Source organism: Grus americana, chromosome Z, assembly GCF_028858705.1.
Source record: "Grus americana isolate bGruAme1 chromosome Z, bGruAme1.mat, whole genome shotgun sequence".
NCBI lineage: Eukaryota > Metazoa > Chordata > Aves > Gruiformes > Gruidae > Grus > Grus americana.
The window spans coordinates 5606868-5623345 of NC_072891.1; positions in this window are offsets into that span (position 1 = coordinate 5606868).

Sequence of the window (16478 nt, forward strand, 5' to 3'; positions counted from 1 at the left end):
GATACTGAAAGATTAAATATATTTGTAAAACAAGATCTATGGTCCACAGCTGGCATAGGTATTTTTGTGTACGCTGAAAAAAATTACATACAAGTTCTGGATTATTATTCCTATTACCCAGAAATAGTACCATCTTAGAGAATACAGCTGAACATATAATCTCAGATACAAAATCTATATTTGCTACCAACCATGGTAATGACAGATCACAGACCACAATTTCAATGCTATGAGTTTAAATGTTTTGCAAGATGATATGATATTAAACTCTACTTGGAGTCTTAGCCACAGTCTAAAGATATTATGAAAAATATTTTTTAACTATTTTAAAAGGATGCTTTAAAAGGCTTAGAAGTCAAGTTCTGATCCCTATTTGACACCACTAAGTTACAAGGCAGCATCCCGGAAACATCTGTGAGCTAAAATATTAAGACAAAGCTTGGACTTGGGCTTCTCTATCATGAGATCATTTATGTTAAAAATAGGGAAGTTGAACATTCTTATAAAAATCAAACAGATAGAGGATGACACAAATGAAAACCTTTCAGCTGCTTGACTGCAGATTTGCTTTGATGAAGGAAGTAGAAAACAATAAATGTATAAAAGAAACAGAGAATACCTTGACCAATTTCTAAGAAAAGGAAAGGAAAGGTGTTTCCAAAATACGACACAGCAGAGACGTTGGAGAAGCCAGGGGATCAGACAATGTCCAAAGACAATGCAGAGTGTTGCAGGAGCTGAATTCATGAGATGTTTCTTTAGGAGAGGAAGGCTACCAGCTCAGAGAATGACAGAGAAACACTGATGCATGCTTGTATTACTAATACCTGTTTCTTCTTGGAGAATGGCAATAAAAGAGGAAAGGGGGCCTTGCAGAGAATTAGGTTGCAATATACCAGCCCCTGGAATTCATGGGTCCATATCCAGGTTAGCTGTTAAACCAAGTTGTTATCAGGAATCTGGAAACATACCCATATGAAAGAAACACAGACACAGGGACCCTTTCATCTCCCTCACAGGCTTTTTCTTGTCACCCTCAGATATAAAGAGCATGCACCTTCAATATAGTCTCTATGGAAAATTCCTACGTACTTTAATAAATAATGTTCTGTTGGACTGTTGATTTTATATATAAAATTACTGTGAGTGTTTGTGTATTTCTCCATCCATATCCACAAATTTTATACCCATACATGCAAAAGTTATATATATATATGTATGTGTGTGCGTGTGTACATATATATCTCTATCTATCAGTCACAATGGCTTCGAGATATTAGAAAATGGAATAAAGTTGATCAAACTCAACAAATATTAATAAATATTAGCAATCAAAATATATATATTTTTCAGTGAAAATGGAAATTTAATGTTGAATTCAACTAAGTCAAGTTACACTTCAAACTGAGCTCCAAAAAAATCGTAGGTATAGGGATTATTTGGAAGGATTTTGGGGTGAGTCAGACTGGATTAATTCTTTTTAAGAAAAATTCAAAATTAAGAAATCCTCTTGAAAAGTTTTCAAATAATGGATGGAAAGTGAAGTAGCAGGATGTTTCCCAGTCCAAATATTGTCCACAATAATTTCCAAAGTAATCTTATAATTTCCATTATGAATATATCTCCATTTGGATAATTTAATCAATGCAACACCTGCCCAAAAAAAAAGAAGGGGGGAAGGGGGAAAAGGAGGGGTTCATCTAAAACCTACTGAAATCTTTGGAATCTCCTTAATGATCTCAACATGTTTTGTATCAGACCTCTAAAGGTTCAATACAAATTCTTAGGCCCATAACTACAGTTTGCATATAAAAAGAAATTAAACATTATTAGGATAGTTCACCTCAGTAAGAAAGGAGGACATCAGAGCACATTATCAAATCAATGGCATAGGGGAGGTTAATCACTTGCCTTAATTGCTTTCCTAATGTAAAAGGGAAGAGAACTGCTAAGAATGCCTTTTGCCAAACACAATGCACAGTTAACCTGAATCTTACACCATTAAGTGCTTGCAGATGCAAACAGAAATATTACCAAATTCTTACAGAGCACTTTTCATCAAGTTATCTCAAAAGTACTTTAAAAATGATATAACATCATCCGTTCCACTGCTAGAAATAGAGGCATGGAGAAGTGAAGTGACTCACAACACACAGAAGCCCTGAAAGAAAATAAAGATTTCCTTTTCATCTGGTTAGTGTTCAGTCCTGTAGGCTACATTGCTTCCCTGAGCCAGCATGTGCCATTTCTTAAAAAATCAGAAGGAAAAAGTGATGGGAGCAAGTTTAAAGAATGACTACAATAAATAAACTGAGCAAACGCTGTAGCTGTTTGCAAAACAGCCATTAAAAGGCTGTTTCCAAATGTAAAGGGCCAGTTCCCAGAAAGGCACACTGGGAAAACCTCACACTGCAGCAAAGTGCAAGATTTTCTATGGAGCGCAAATCTTTTCTGGGGAGTCTAAGTAGGAGAGAAGAGTGTTCAGAACATATGTTCAGTCTATATCAGGACATTACACTAAACGTTGTACTTTAAAGAGTCTTAGTCAGACAGTTTAATATCCACTTTAACCCCTGGGTTTAGTCAGAGCAGAGATAATACAGGCACATCTGAGAATTCAAAGGTTTAATTAATGTCCTTGATTTAGGAGTCTCCCAGACCCCATCAAAAGAAAGCACCAGATACAGGGATGTAGCTGGAAGTCAGCTTGAATGTGTTGGGTTTTTTTGTCTCTATTGATCTTCCCTAAAAAGATTGATGTGCAGATACTGATCTTATCTTTAGAAACACAGAGAGGCTGATACCAGTCCTGAGGAATTCAACCAAAATAGATGTTACCTGGTGCTTCAGAGTTGTCAGGCTTAGGTTCAGGCTGCATATAAAACTGTGCATACAAGTGATCTAATTATGCATGCAAATACCTCGTTAGTGCTCCAGCTGATTATTTGCCTGTGTAATTTCTGCAATAAAGAAGAACATATTATACCCAAGCATTTTTATACATGCAGTTCTAAAAGCCTGAAGCTCATCAAGCAAACAATTTCTTCTCCAAGGATGATAAAACTGAAGAACAGCAGAAGCAGCAGCTGTATGATCATCCAGTGGGGACCAGGGCCACCTGCTCTGAAAGGCCAGAGACCTTGCAATTAAGGCAAAATCTGCTCAGAGGGCAGGGAAAGTTTCTTCTTGATTCTTAGTAGTTAAAAGTTGGTGCACACCAAGGAGCACGAGAGCTTCAACCCTTCCAGAACTCTGAATATTTTATCTAAATACACGCCAGACCTTTTGTAATCCTCTGAAAATCTTGGCTTTAATAATAGACTAGGGAATTATTGTCACCGATTTCAGAGCACTGGAAATATGCTTTCTTTAACATATTGTAGATTCAAAGTCCACCTTCAGTGGCTATCCCCTTAATCTCATGTTAAAGAGTAAAGGAGAGTGGATATACAGGCAAAGACCTGAATTGTCTCTATTTACATTTTTGCAGAATCTTCATGAATGCAGCCTTGACCCTAATTCAGTTTTCTACATTTTAATTATCAGTTCATACCTCTGATTCATGCCCCAAGGACATCTTTTCAATTTAGAAAAGAAGTGGATGGAGACATATGTAGGTTGCAAAGACTCAGTTTCAGTTCAGTTTTCTACAGATTGTTTCAGTAAATATTGCAAGGATTAAATTCTTTTAATTATTTCTCAGATTGATTTCTACTGAAGTTGAGAGACAGGGGCTGCTCTGTATTCATCATCTTTATAAATGGGGAAATAATACACCATAAAATAACAAACAATAAAATGCTTTGTCACAGTTGTTTCATTGTTTATCACATCTGTTTTTTCACCTTGCACACAACAGATATCAATAATTCATGTCTGAGTGAAAGCACTTCTGTAAAAGTTTACATACCTCATACCATTAACAATAGATCACTTCTAAGCATCTTTAGAGTCTCCCTTCCTATTTCATGATCTTGGTAGTTATCTTCATTTCAGTAAAAAAGATTTATTTAAAAAAAGTGCAACACACCTTAGGCAACTCAAATGGCACAGCTCATGAAGGAGAATGTAATTCAAGTGTAAATACCTAGCCAGCATTTGCAAATAGATCTCACATATAAACCAAAAGCAAAAGCCAACATTTTCAAGAGCTTTGCAGGGTTCTAGGAGCCTAATTCCCATTTTGTAGAATTAGACACTTGACGCTATGCAAAGCTTATATCTTAACCCCTGGTCACCCGTTCAAAACTTCAAAAGTTCAAAATTTGGAATGAGACCTGTGTAACTACCATATGCACAGATTTACTGGAAGGAGTGCAATATCCAGACCACAAACTAACATGATCGACATCATGCAACCTGATCCCAGCCACACAGATGATTTATGTCACGGCCATGAGCAGCGTCCATGGTGCCTGGCAGATTTAGGTCCTTCAATGCAATGACTGCACCCATGGAGGGGGAGCAGCCTCCACTTGATGCCAATGCTGGGCCAGAATCAGGTTGCAGATGCTTGTCTGAGGCTTGCAGGAGAGTACCTCCCTCTGCTCTGGGTTCATAGCTCAGACTCATTCTTCAAGGATGGGTGCTTAATCTCTTCCAAAGACTTGAGTATGGGTAGGACTTTTCTTTTAAAACAGGACCTCTAGAGAAGGTGGTGCAAACAGCTCTCCTGTATACTGATGTCAACGATCCCCAGGAAAGGAATAGATCACAGTTTTGCATCTGTGGGCTGAGGAGAGCCAGACTATCAGCTCTTTTTACCCCAGGAGACTGAAATAAAAGGCTATGGTGCTGGCTAAAGAGGAGGCAATCACCAATCCCATGCTGATACTGCACAGCAAGGAAAGATGCTAGAAACCATTGAGCTAGAGGGAGATTAGGAAATCAAGCATGAGTGAGTGCATTGAGGAAAGTTTGCTCTGTTTCTCATCTTACCCATCCACCTAATTTTCTAATGTGTTCTCAGAAGTGAGAATGTGTGGAAAACAAAATGCAGAAGGATAGAGGGATTACATCCCCAAAAGGAGCCCAGTGTTTAGGAGGAGATGGATTTCTGCCTGTAAGTGAAAACAGGGTGGGTATATCTATTACAGAATGCATCTTGCCAGCAGCCCAGAAAGAGCTATTGGGTTCTTTCTCCTAGGTAAGGACGGGGAGTATCATCTATGCATATATGCAAACACCATAAGAAATACTAATATGCGGAAGAGCTGTGGGAAACACATCCGTTCTATTTAGATCAGGTATATTTTTGTAGTAGGTGATGACATTATTTCAAATTCAGCAGGTTCAGAAATTTTAAGAGGTTTTTTTAACCAATCTTTTCCAGCTTTGCTGAAGCTTTTGCAGAATTGCTGATAGTACTCCTGATAATTTTATTTGAAATCTTGGGGGGCGGGGAGAAGAAAAAAAAAATGCTAGCAAGTATAATACTCCACAGAGGCACTGCTTTCTCCTGGGGTTGACAGCTCAAATGCAATATGCTGATAACTGTAAAAGTGATGTATTGCCTTAGAGAACAGAATGGTCTATATGATAGTAGAGATTTGGATGTAGGAAGTTTGAACACATATTTTGCTTTTATTTTGGTAGTGCATAGGTGCAATAACAATGATCAAATTCCTCAATGTCCCTGGCACTGCACAGCTGCAGCATAAACAACATGTATTACTCCAAATGACTCACAAACCATATTTTTAAAAGCCAAATGTTAAAACCAATATTATTTGCTTGTAATATGGGAAACTGAGGCACGGTGGGAATTAATTCTTCACCCACAAGCTGAAAGGCTATGTTTGGCAGAGATTGAAACAGGAGAGTTTTCTTATGTCTAGGCCTAATACCTTTAAGATTATCCTCCTCCATTTTCCCTATAGCTTCGCTTCTAAGCATATTCTTAAAAATAAATGCTTGGGTTTTGTTCTGTTTTACATATTCTTTGTCATAAAAAGTACTCAATTCATTTTTTCTAAGCCCACCTACAGTGCAGTGGTTTGTGTTTGCCATTCCTTTTAATCAAATTGTTGGTATGCTCCAGGAGAATGCTAAACTTCTTAGAAATTAATTGGTGCACATGTCTTTAAACGAATTTTCGCCTTTTGTTTTATCTTTATTTTGTTTCAAATGTTTTGAGTCTTTTCTGGCAGGCTTGCTGCCTTTTGGATTGTTCTTTGCTTCCTGTGGAAACTTCATGTAGTTTGTTTTGGTTCTTTTCTTTTCTTGCTTGTAATAAAAGGGTGTCTGAATAGCTCAGTGAGACTTTTTCATGCCTAATTTTTATGTCACATATGAAATTAAAATTGCATTCCACCAAAATAATTATTAACTAGTCACTGCTTCAGGTCTGTGCGGTAGTAAACCTAGATATTCCCATAATTTAGACCATGCCTTTCTGGTAGCCATTAGAAGAAGTTGCATATAAGATGAAACAGTGACATTACAATCCCTTCTGTCTAAATATGCATTATGAACTGAGTCTACCATTTCCCCTGTGCACACAGGACTGAAGAGCAGCCGCTGTTCAGATTTGTTAAAGGGGAGTAAGCTCCAGTCTATAATCTATGGCTGAGACTGCCCAGTGTTATATCAAAGAAGAAATGTCCAATCTTCTGTGCCAAACAGAAACATAAAATAGATGCAAATTCACTTTTGTCTATGGTAAGAAAAATGTTTCTAAAAAACCACATGAGCATCTTTTTCTTGATTGTAGCTATAGGAATATGGAGAAAGCGGCAAAGTTTTTATCTATTCTGGCCAGACTTTTAGAGCTTGCCCTGGCAGACTGGGGCCAAAATATCTGACTATCAGAGTAATACATATATAAGTGTTGAAGGCAAGAGATGTGTGGATGCCTCACAAAAAATATGTCTTTTATTTTGGAAAGAATGTGCCATATCTCTGAGTTAAGAAGAATTAATACCAGACCAGAGTTTGTACATGTACTTTTTAGACAATCTTCTTATCTGTAGCTTAAAGGAGATAAGATAATAGCCTGTCTCGAAGGCACACATACAATTTTAATCTACAAGAGGAAGATAAACAGACCTGAATAGGAAATATTTTCCATAATTTTAAGGAGTTCAACATTTCTGCCTCTTTGACACTCAGGACTTGCTTTAAATTTCAAGCCCAAGTTCTTGTTCTGGCTCATGGTCTAGGAACAGCCTGTCCTCCATAACCATGGCATGATTTTCACTTTTTTTATTAGACCATATGAGCTGTGATGAGTGTTTCAGTAGTGTGGAAATTTCAATGACTACTATACTGAAGAACAATAGACGCTAGAATGTGTAAATCATGATATATTCCCCTGTGGTTAAAGTGAGACTTGAGAAGTTTGGTGAGAGAGAGTGAAAAAAAAATTAGCTGGCCACATTTCTGCTGGATTTCTGGTTTGAGGAAAGTACTTGTATTCCTCTGTGCAGTACTAGTGTGGAGTATTGCTATATAGAAGCTCTTTCAAACATCCAACTGGAGAGTTTCCTGTAGAAGCAAAAGTCACTCCAGATTAACTTGTATATGCAGCTGCCTTCTCTCCCTGAGGAAAATAAGATATAGTGGTTTGGTGTGGTTCAAAGGATCTGAAGAATTTCTCTTGAAGACACTCCTTTATGAAAAGTTTCTTCCTTTTCCAATAAAACAGTTTTCATGACAGCAGAGCCACCTCCATCTCCTGCACCAGCCCTCTTCTGGGATTACAGCATTTAAAAAAGGAAAAAAGACTGGGGAAAGAGTGACTTATACTGCATCCCTCTGTGATTAAAGTCTCATGACAGAATCATTCCTTCACAGCTGTAATGGGTTTTGCTTTTTCAGTGCTTTACCTCAAAATTCTTGTTTGTGTCAAAAACTTCATAAAACAGAGGATATGCTTCTTCAGGACTGTCAGACAACTGAGAATTCCCCCTTCTCTCCTCAGAAAGTATATGCAAGCAATTCAATCATACTTTCTCCAACTACGTGGCATGGCAGAATGAATACTCACAATGTCCTGTACTTTAAGGAGGTCAGTCAAACAAGAAAAAAAATAAAAGAAAGAGGAAAAGGAGAAAAGGAGAAAGAGGAAAAGGAAAAGAAAAGGAAAAGGAAAAGAGAAAGAAAGAGAAAGAAAGAAAAAGAAAAAGAAAAAAGAAAAAAGAAAAAGAAAAAGAAAAAGAAAAAAGGAAAAGAAAAAAAAAAGAAAAGAAAAAGAAAAAGAAAAAGAAAAAAGAAGAAAAAGAAAAAAGGAAAAGAAAAAGGAAAAGAAAAAGAAAAAGAAAAAGAAAAAGAAAAAGAAAAAGAAAAAGAAAAAGAAAAAGAAAAAGAAAAAGAAGAAAAAGAAAAAGAAAAAGAAAAAAGAAGAAAAAGAAAAAGGAAAAGAAAAAAGAAAAAGAAAAAGAAAAAGAAAAAGAAAAAGAAAAAGAAAAAGAAAAAGAAAAAGAAAAAGAAAAAGAAAAAGAAAAAAGAAAAAGAAAAAAGAAAAAGAGAAAAAGAAGCAAAAAGAAAAAGAAAAAGAAAAAGAAAAAGAAAAAAGAAAAAGAGAAAAGAAGAAAAAAGAAAAAAGTGAGAAAGAAAAGGAATCAAAGGTAAAGGAAATGAAGGAAAAGGAAAACAGAAAAAGAGAAAGAAAAAGAGGAAAAGGAAAAAGAAATGAATATGTTGAGTTTCCCTGATGATTTTTATTCAGCTCTACTACAGCCTCTGTTCCCACCAATCTGCACTGTTTTGGAGGCCTGAGGGGGTACTTTGGGTTTATACAAGTGTCAAGAGTGTTTTCAAAAGTTGTTGACAGGACCAAAGAAAGCTAATAGATACAGATAGAGCAGAAACAAACCAATCTAAAATTTCCATAAAGTTTAGTCAAAGTTTACATTACTATAATGTTGCAGTTGCTAGCAAATAATATCTTAGGTGCTTTAACTGAAACTGGGATTGAACATAAACCTATTTCCAAAGCACCCTCTCCTCAGAAGAAGAAACAAAGAGTTCCCAGACTCTTGTATGTCACAACAAGTAGAAGTGTCTAGCTAACCTCTGCCACCAAAGCCAAGATAAACAAAAGTCTCAGACTACTTTTCATCATGGCCTAAAAACAACTCGCACTCAGCTATATCTGAAGGATTTACTCCCTGGGCAAAACATTTCCCTTAGCTCATTTGCTTCTCTGGATTATACTTAACAACTGTCCTGTGAGTCCTTATTCGTCCCCTTCTCTATACTCCTCCAAGATGGTTTCCAGAGGTACCGGTGAGCTCTCTCTGACCTTGCATGGTTCCTGCTCCTTGCCCGGGGTCCCAGCCCAAGACCAAGCCCCCCTTTCTGCTGAGATGGGCTTCTTATGCTGAGACAAGCTCACATTTTTTTTTTCTATTAGTTTTGTCAAGCACAGCTATTTCATCAAAGTAAGAATAAAAAATATTTCACACTGTGTCCACGGAAAAGTTTTCCACGAGGACAATAATAACCTAGAGAAAGAAAGCAGAACAGGACTTCAAAAATTCACTTTAATTTACTTTTTCACTTGATTTTTTTGTTTGTTTATTTTGATATGATTTCCTGGTAGGTAAACAGCAATTTTAGTGTGATTCATAGTGTCACAACATGGCATACCAATAGCAGTAATGCACAAACTGATGTACCACAGCATACTGTGAAATAATATAAGCAGGAAAGGCTTGTATTAACATACTTGTTGTTGACTGAAAATCTCATTTTTCTAGATCAAAAAATCTCTTGTTTGTGTAGGAATTAAGCTGTGACACTTTGAACATGAAAAGGAATACAGAGTCTGTGTAGTAATTAGGGAAATAGCTGGTTTTCATATCCAAGGAAAATAAAAGTATACTTGATTGATGGAGAAGCACAGAAAAGGCCTTGGCAGATGCAAGTTGAGCATCTTTGGTGGACTCCTGAGCTCTGCGTTATATGACAATTCCTCCTATATGGAGCTGTTCAGAAAATAAATAAGAGTACAGTTCTCTCACTGCAAGGTGGGGGAAATCTGCTTTTCGTATTTTGGAATTTTTAATGCATCGTACAGTCAATACTCACATGATAAAATGAAATTATGAAAGTATTCTTGAAGCAGTCACTAGCCCCTGGAGCCTCCCTGGGTGAGACCCCTCCGAGGCACCTGGGACCCAGTGAATTTTCTTCGTTGTGTAGAAGAGAGCAGAAGAGCTAGAGGTTGCCCACTATAGCCATGTGTTTAAGAAACTGTGGTGAAAAGTGGTGGAAGCATGTCTGAATCTGGTAGGGGAGCTGCGATGTGAATACTATAAACCTTGTCTACAATGCACATAAAAAGCACTGTCACCTCCTCTTCAGAGAAAAGTGACCATAGCTGAGCGCCCAGTGCTCTGATCTGTCAGCTAACACTGATTTGAGAATGCTACTGGATCCCGTTGCTCGGTAGTAGGGGAAGGGAAGGTCTAACACCTGGATTTCCCTTTAAAAACCTGCTGAATAACTCCCTTGGGGTCAGCTTGGGCTGTAAGGATCATATGGGCAAGGAGACGGTCAGATATAGAAGTTGTAAGCTGGCTGCAAGACAGCTTTTTAATTACTATTGTGTCTAAATGTCACCTAAATTCTTTGCAGGTTACCTACTTCTCTTCATGGCTCATCTTGCAGAAATTTTAGTATTTTAGTATCCAAACCAGAAACAAATCAAAATGTGATTTTTTTTTTTTTCCAAGAAGCAGAAATTCTGTAATACCCCTGCTCATCAACAAAAGCAAGACAACCTCCTCCCATCCAACATATAGCTATGGGATTGCAGGGTCTTATTTTTCTGGAAAAGTAAGAAAACAGCAGCAATAACTCTATGTGCTTTTCCCCATCTGCCATTCCCTGCAATGCCAGATACTTCTTAATAATTCAGGATTTAGAGCCTCCCCAGTACCTCAGGCCCAGAAGGACTGTGTGGGGCTAAATAGTTTGAATGGAATCTCAAGGGACTGATACTGTGGTGTCATCACAAACTACCAAATAGCTGTTTATTACTATCTCTTTACAGAGCGCGCAGTCTCTTTGCACAGAGTAAGGCTGCTGACCTGTGCACCCTTTGAAGGTAGGTGCGAAGGCAGTGCTGAGAGCACCATTGCCTACAGAATAAGCTGCAATTATCTCTTGGAAAACCCAATGAATCTGCTCAGGATATGATTTCTCTTTTAAATTAAGGACTGTCAAATGAGATAGATACTGTGGTTAATTCCCTGCCATCTCAGTTGTTTATGTCGGCTATCTGTGACAAGGTGGTGTCATGTACAATGAAGCGGAGGATGCAGTGGGCCATGCAAGAGGAGAAGGTTATATAGTCTGAGTGCATCCTGGAGCTTGTAGGCAATGCGTCTCCTTCGAACATGAGGTGTCAGCTGGCATTGCAGCCCCAGCTCTATAGGCGAGCGGTCCTGGAGATGCCCCGTCACAGGAGATACCCTCTGAAGGTGGAAGCTTGCAGAGGGACAGTTGTGCCAGTTCCCTGCTGCATGGGTTGGGTTTGACCATTTTTGGAAAGGGCATAGCTGACATTTTCTCATTGGGGTTGGAGTTTCATCTAACATTTTACATAGTAGTTCCTCTGTGTTGTCTGTTCCTGCTGATACGCTGAGGTCCCTATCTTTTTTTTCCCCGTTGTGCTTTTTAAGAACTTTGAGGGAACAATTCCCCAGCCTGCTAAAATAAACAAGTATGTCTCCTGGATTGTAAAACTCCTGAAACTGTCTGGGAATCTTAAATGGCTCTTTTAAAATATATTGTCAGATCTGTTTGGGAAGAAGTAAAGGAAGCCAAATCTTTACTCGCAGTTAGCCCAGCGAGAAAATGCCTTCCCACACAAACCCTTCCACCTCTGCCTCCCTCCCTTCCCCTCTCTCTCTCTCATAGTGACACATTGTAGGAACTAACAACCTGAACAGCAGTAAACTATGGCAGTAACTTCCACCCACACACCTCATTAGGCCTTTAACACATTTTCCTTTCCACAGCACTACTAAGTGGCACAACTGTGAAGTTGCCCTTTCACATTATAATTGGAAGCAGTCAGTGGTTTTTATGCTCTGTAATTTGGTAATTATATGGTCTGTCACTTACTGGACACTGGTCTGTCTGGTCATTTCAGGTTTTGGGTCTGTCCAGTAATCGTTAATCATCAAGGAGTCCTCAACAGCCCGTATGCCTCCACTGTCCACAGAATCCCTTTATTTCTGCAGCCTTGTTTCTTCTTTCACTTTTTTAGGTGTGAATGGAGAAACTATGACTTGTTCATTGGAAACATCAATATTACATCCTGTCATGAGCTCAGAAGACCTGGTTCTATATTTTACCCCAGGTTTATGACACTGAAACCCTGCAATAGCCTACTTGGCATTGTCTTGAATTTGCCTCCATGGTGTATCCAAGCTATCTGACATACTGCTGCTTACGTAGCAGTTTGGGGGAATATTTACAAAAGCTTAAGTGAAAGTTAGCAACCTGATTCCACTGAATTTTACCAACATTTGAATGCTGACTTGTCCTTTCAATGTCCTGCATTTTCCTAACTGCTTATTAATTCCAGCCATTTTAGGCTGTGTTCTTATTTCGTGGAGCTAATTCACTTTATGAACCTTTTCCTAAAGAATGTTCTCATGAGCTAAGCAAAGATATCATAGTCAAATTTCCCACTTCTTCATGTCATTTTAATTTGCTCTGTAAAGTACAGTACATCGCTAACCTATACCTCAGAAAGATATAACACTTTCCTAGTTTACTGGCGAGATGAGGTTTAATTGGTAGTGATTTTGGATGATGAATGCAAAGAATATTAGATTTGTAACATTAGGAACCTATGGAGTTAAACACTTAAGGAGTTAAAAAGAACAATTGAAGCTGACTGTGGCAGGTATTTCATAAATACTGGACTTGGGAAAATGTAAGTTAATCAGTAAGAAAAGATTGAAAGGGTTAAAATCTGTGAAATACCCAAAAAGGTAAGTGGTATGATAATGCTAATGTTTGTCCTTGGGGCGAGGACGATAGCTGTTATGATAGTTAGGTAGTGGTTATTGCATAAATAAAAATAGTAAGAGTAATAAGAATATATACATATATGTATTTATTTTTGAGAGATAATGTAGATTTTTTTTTAAAGCACAAGCATGTTTTTGTATTTTCCAGAAAAAGTGGAAACACTGAAGGATCAAGGCATAAGGGCTAACATACCAGGATGAAGTGTAGGAGAGTACAGTTCCCTTATGTAGCTGCCTAGCATCCTACCCTGATAAGCTGGTGAGCTAGATTAATTTGGTGAACCTCTGCTCCTGCAGATAGAAGGAACAACTTAAGTGTGGCTTAAAATTAGTTATTACAGTGATGAAACGTAAGCCTTCCTTGTAAATATAGCCCTAGTTTTCTTTATACAACAGTTCCCTGTCTCTAGTACAGGGCAAATATTGTTGAAGGTTTCTCCAAGGCGTTTTGAAGGCAAAAAGATACAGGTGCTGCCTGAAAGAGACTTTGTTCTGTGAGTACAACACAGAACTGTTGTTCTTTGCCCACACAGGTGCCCAACTGATTTCAGCTCTGTTCAGGAAAGTAGAAAATATGTTCTGGTAAGCAAGTAGCAAACCAACAAAGGTACCTTATTGCATTGTCCATTTCTTCTCCAAATCCGACCATACCATTAGGATATGGATTCTGATGGTTGTTCAAGTCAGATGCAATGCTGTTGGTTTTTGCCATGCTGTTTTCTTCAAGGGTTTCTTTGTTTCAGAGCTGAAAACCCATCGGCCCCACTTTAACTTGCAAGTGTGAGAGATCCCAACACTCTTCCATTCTCCTTCCTGCCGCTTCCTTTAGCCTCTTGTTTAGAAACTGATGATCAGATATTAAAATAATAAGAAAGTGTCTGATTTTTTACAAATCTTCTTTTAATTATACAGATGCAAATGCCAAAAGCTTGGTTTGTTTTCTGCAAGGCAGAGTAATTGGTAGCCATCTGCAAGTTTATGCAAGCTGGGGAATTGGGGTTGGCCTCTCATGCTGCTCAAGTGTAATTGAACTAGGTGGAGCTTCTTCAGTTGTAAACATGTACAGAAAGTCTAAAATCTCCTTCTACTTGCCATGCTTTTACCTCATAGCGGTAGAACAAAACTCTGGTGTTTGCAAACTGTTATAACAATTTCTACATAGCTTCAGGAAGGAACAAGGGATGCGAGAGGGCAGGTACTTGAGGAGGTGTCAACAAATCACACTACATGCACATGACCAGAATGTTAAGCTGTAGTTTCAGCTTCTTTGTTAATTGGTGCTGGCAAAGCACAGCCCCAGTGCAATTAACTTTTCTGCAGTGGAAGAGGAAATCTTTAAACCTCATAAGTGCTGTGCCATGCAACTCCTAAAGGTATTCGGTTATTGCAACAAAATTGTATAGCTAACAATGCCGAGTGAAATATAGAGGTCTGAAAGTGACAACAGGGAAATCAACTGCTGATATGTTGAGTTATACAGGTTACTGCAATGTGCAATTTGCAGAGTATGAATATCTACTGATTTCAGTGAAATTTAGTTGTCTTCTCTTGCTCTTCAATGGATTTTGAATCAAAACTAAAACAAAAGAAAGGGGAAGAATTTGGTACAAATAAAGAATGCTTCAGAACTCCTTCTTTCCAATGCAAAAGTAGGATACCTTTGATAAACAGGGAAGGCAACAAAATTGGAAAAAAAGGAAGAGAAAAACTATTTATTATGATGTTCTTCATTAACCTGTAAAACTGACAAGTGCAACAGGCTATTCAGGACCAGACCTTCTAGACATGCCAGTGGATATTTAAGGACAATAAGGGAGTAAACAGAGCCTATGAAGGGAATGACAGACAGAAGAAAGCCACTGACAGAATATATTAGCTATTTCTAATTAAATTCTGTGGATTTTCTTAATTATCTGGCCCTGGACAATGTCAGAGAAGACAATGTATAAGAAAAGGTCACAGTTCAGTGGGGTACAGATGCAATTATTTAAAAATGTATAATAGGAACGGACTGTGTTAAAAAAAAAGGAAGTGTGAAGAACTGACACTACGACTCCTCAGATTATGCAAAAGATGTCTCATTTTCTCTCGTTGAAAGCAGATCTCATGTCTGGCTCTGACCTGGCCCTGATGTTCTAAGATGACCCACTGCGAGTTATTGCATGCGTGCAAATTGATTATGGCAATTGCATGCACATATTAACACAAATCAAATAAAAAAGTCACAAAGTGGGTTGCAACTTCCTCATCTGTCTGTTTAATAACATTAGTAAAATTAAGATGGGTAGGATTTCCCTTCAAAGTTGTAGTCTTTATTATTATTATTCTGTGCATTACCATAGCCTTTATCAGTTCTGGTGATAGTCCATGAGCTCACTATTGTAGGTATAGTATGAGTATACACTTCAAAGTCTGTCCTTCCCTCCAGAAACTCATGATTGCTCTTTCCTCGTGTAAGGCCAGTGAGAGATGGAACATGAACCACACCAAAATTTTATTTGTGCGCATCATCCCTGAACAGGGACCTACCACAGAGCAATGAAGCAAGGAGCTGGGCTTTCAAAAAGCCCTGTAGCCATTAGGAGGTTTTGCAAGGTCATATCAAAACCCCACAAAAAACAGTGGAAAGAGGGCTGGGCCCAGAAATCACTCTCCTAACAGGAAAGATATCTAAGTGGTTTTCACTGTATTTGACAGACTCAGAAAGGTGTTGATGGAGCCCCTACAAAGGCCAGCAGACAGACATACCAACAAAGAAAGATACCGCCTTAGCCCGGAGCCCAAAACATCCCTGCTAAACTCAGCATAAAACTCGTTAATGCTGGAGTAGTTGGCAGGCCAAAGAAACCATGATGAGTACAAGACAAATAAATGAACAACTGACCTTCTAGGAAAACAGGACTCAGCAACAATTATTCTAGCAGCTGACGTCCTACACCTGCATGTGTATTTACACCAAAAAGGTACAAAAGGTAACTTGCTACCTACCCAAAAGGAGCTTCTCTACAAGAGCTTCCCTGCATGACATCTCCCAGACAGACCAGACCCTTGATGGGGACACCTGGCTGACTCCAGATTCCATGATGCAAGTCACCTCTGAGGTGACACTTTTCTGTTGTTGATTAACCCAACTTCTGGGAGTGGTTTGGTGCGTGTTGTACCGATTACACTTCACATAATATATTTATAGGCACACACAGGTAAAGGTGCATAAGTATATATTTGCTTCACTAGTTGGCATTCTGTAAGAACTTGTAATATTCTTATATTTGCTTTACCCTTGTTATATATATATTAGCTTTCCTAGTGATAATTTTGTAGCGGCTCATAGTATAATATACACAGACGGAGAATCAGGGTTGTTTTTTTTTTATTTTTTGTATATATATATGTATATATGTTTGGTTTTAATAATAGTAGTTTCATAGTAATTTGTAATAAAGAAATTCTCAGAAACCTAGCCTCTGTGTCCTTGTGTATTTATTG